Raw genomic sequence first — 3,800 nt, 5'->3', positions numbered from 1 at the left:
ACTAGAAATAATTAGCATCTTTAGCAAAGTGGCAGGATATAAAATAAACCCTCATAAATTCTCAACATTTCTATATATGTATAGCAAGATGCAGCAGAAAGAGCTAGAAAGAGAAATCCCATTCAAAGTAACTTCAGACAATACAAAATACCTGGGGGGTAAACCTGCCAAGGCAGACTCAGAAACTTTTTGAAAACAATTACAAAACACTTCTCACACAAATAAAATCAGATTTAAATAACTGGGCAAATATCAACTGCTTATGGCTAGGCTGGCCTAATATAATAAATATTAGAATTCTACCAAAATTAAACTACTTGTTTAGTGCCCTACCAATCAAAAATCCATAAAATTACTTTAATGAGTTAGAAAAAATTGTAAGTGAATTTATATGGAGATATAGAATGTTGAGAATCTCCAGGGATTTAATGAAAAAAAGGTGCAAAAGAAGGTGGCTTAGCCCTACTAGATCTAAAATTATATTACAAAACACCAGTCATCAAAACTGTCTGGTATTGGCTAAGAAATAAAGTGGTAGATCAGTGGAATAGATTAGGTGCAATAACAGGAATTGATTATAGCAATCTGCTGTTTGATAAATCCAAAGAGTCTAACTATTGGGATAAAAACTCTCTCTTCGATAAAAACTGTTGGGAAAATTGGAATTTAGTATGGAAGAAACTTAGATTAGACCAATACCTCACACCCTATACCAAGATAAGATCAAAATGGATACAGGATTTAGACATAAAAAAACAATATTATAAGCAAACTAGGAGATCAATATGTGGAAAGTGAAGCAGTTTATGACCAAGGAAGAGACGGAGGACATCATTAAAAATAAACTAGACAAATTTGACTACATTAAATTAAAAAGCTTTTGCACGGAGAAAACCAGTGTAAACAAAATCAAAAGAAATGTAGTAAACAGGGAAACAATTTTTACCATGAGTATTTCTGACAAAGGATTCATTTCTAAAATATACAGAGAACTGAGTCAAATTTTTAAAAAGACAAGTCATTCCCTCATTGAGAAATGGTCAAAGGATATGCAAAGGCAATTTACAGATGAGGAAATCAAAGTGATTCATATGAATCATATGAAAAATTGCTCTAAATCACTAATTATTAGAAAAATGCAAATTAAAGCATATCTAACAACTTCACATTTCTCAGACTGACCAATAGGACCAGAAAGGACAATGTTCAATGCGAGAAGGGATGTGGAAAATCTGAGACACTAATACATTGTTGATAGAGCTGTGAACTCATCCAACCTTTCTGGAGAGCAGTCTGGAACTATGCCCAAAAGGCAAAAAAAATGTGCCTACCCTTTGATCCAGCAATACTACTACTGAGTCTATTCCCTGAAGAGATTATAAAAAAGAATAAAAACATCACTTATTCAAAAATATTCATAGCAGCCCTGTTTGTGGTGGCAAAGAATTAGAAATTAAGTGAATGTCCTTGAAATGGGAAATGGCTTAACAAACTTTGGTATATGTATGTATTATTATTCTATTAGAAACCAGGAGGGATGGGAATTCGGGGAAGCCTGAAATGACTTGCATGTATTGATGCTGAGCAAGATGAGCAGAACCAGAACACTGTACATCCTAACAGCAACATAGGGTCAGCTTAATGGACTTGTTCGTTCCATCAGTGCAACAATCAGGAAGAATAAAAACTGTTATCATTATGTAATTTTGTTCTCTCTTATACTTTAGTTTTCTTCCTTAAGAATATGATTTCTCTCTCATCACATTAATCAATGTATACCCTGGAAACAATGTAAAGACTAACAGACTGCCTTCTGTGGGGGGTGGGGGTGTGAAGGAAGATTAGGGGGAAAATTTTTAAATTCTAAACAAGTAAAATCTTTTTTTAAAAAGTGAGTTATTTCCTCTCCTACCTGGGAGCATAAAAAGGCTCATCTAGATAAAGTTAAAACTCTACCCTTTATTGACATCATGCTGTTCTGTTGACCAGACATGCTTGCACAGTAACCCAAGCTAAATATTTCTATTGTGTAGTCATTGGACAATAGCTAAATAAAAACATTTTGTTATATGAAAAAAATACATAATCATAATCATCCATAACCATTTTAGCATTTTTACCCTCTCAAAGTCCTGTGGCATCAAGTAAAAGAACAGTAGGTGCAGATACACTGGAAGCTATAGTCATAACTGTGACTAACAGTTCAGTCTATAGGTTGGCCTTCTTATTGGAAGCACTAGTGGGATTTGACCACCCCTTGATGTCTGAGCAGCCTTCTAAGGATTGTACTGCTCACCCTGGTGTGAGAAAGGGTATGGAAAAGGTGCTTTAAAAATTGTCAGTTTACCCAACCCTGGCATAAAGGGAATCCTACGCTGTGGTCAAAAGACACAAAAAATATATTAAAATGTCTGCAAAGATGATTCTACTCACCATCAGTATATGGAATGTTCACATACTTAGAGACAACGTAAAATCCAATGGACCTGAAAGATAAACAGTTTTTATTGTGAGAGAACTCAGCAAATATCACATCCAACTATCAGTTTGAATGAAATAAGGTTAGTAAATGAAGGCCAGCTTACTGAAGTCAGAGATGGATACACATTTTTCTGGAGTGGCTGCAGTGAAAGGAAGTATTATGAGACTGAGGTAGATTTTGCAATCAAACTAATCAAGTTAACAAGCTTGTATACCTACCAGAAGAAGTAAATGAGTGTCTCATCACAATGTAATTGCCACTTACAGGAAAACACTATGCCAACATAATTTTGAGAAATCCTGATGAAGGTCAATTTTTTTTATGAAGACCTGGAAACCCTTAACATCAATGTTCCAAAAGAGTACGAGCTTCTAATTCTGAGTTACTTTAATGCTAGAGGAAACTCAATTTGCCAGACATGACTGGAAGTCCTTTGGAGAACCACAGTCGGAAATAACAATATCAGTGGTCATTTAAGTACTGAAGACTTGTGCATTTCATGACTTTCTCATCACAACACTGTCTTCCATTTACCTAAATGTAACTAAACTTGGTAGAAGCACCCTGGCATCAAACATTGGCATTTTATAGAGTTTGGGATTGAAAGGAGAAGAGAGAGATAGAAAGTAAGAGTGAGAAAGGTCATGTGTGACACATAATGCTGCACTGATCACAGACTCATCTCCTCCAAGCTAAATATTCACTTCCAACAAAAGAGGCAGCCCCAAAGTAAAATAACTATCAGAAAAATTAATGTCAACAAATCAGAGCACTTCTTTGAGCCTGAACAATTTGTTACTAACTTGACTGAACACTTCCATAGTGCTCTCAAGACTAGATCACATGACCCTGACAACTCCAGAAGGAATTCCAGAAGCACTATGTTGACCAAAGCCTGTGGTACTAATAATTATGAGGGTTTATGGAAAATTATATGAAACTTAGTTTGCTCAGAGAAGTTCATTATAATTGTACATCATTTTCAGCACAATACATTTACTCAAAAAAGGGTCAATGCTCTTCTATTTTTCCAGGCACCAATGCAGTGAAATAAGAATAATGTCCAAATATCCTTCCTATCATGCTTTTTTTCTCTCCCATGCTTTTTAACATGATGTATTCAGCCATGTTTTCAGCCTTCATTGAGGATGAACTCAGCATCAAGATCAGCTTCTGCATTGATGGTAGATTCTTCAACTTGAAAAGGTTACAAGCCAAGACCAAAGTGGAAGGAATGTTGGTGCATGATCTTCTCTCTGAAAATCATTGTGTACTCCATGTAGCCTTTGCAGTTGAGATACAACAAAGTAAAGATTGA

Source organism: Macrotis lagotis, chromosome 3 (assembly GCF_037893015.1).
Source record: "Macrotis lagotis isolate mMagLag1 chromosome 3, bilby.v1.9.chrom.fasta, whole genome shotgun sequence".
Taxonomy (NCBI): Eukaryota; Metazoa; Chordata; class Mammalia; order Peramelemorphia; family Peramelidae; genus Macrotis; species Macrotis lagotis.
The sequence above is the reverse complement of the archived record's forward strand: the minus strand, read 5'-3'. Positions refer to the sequence as shown.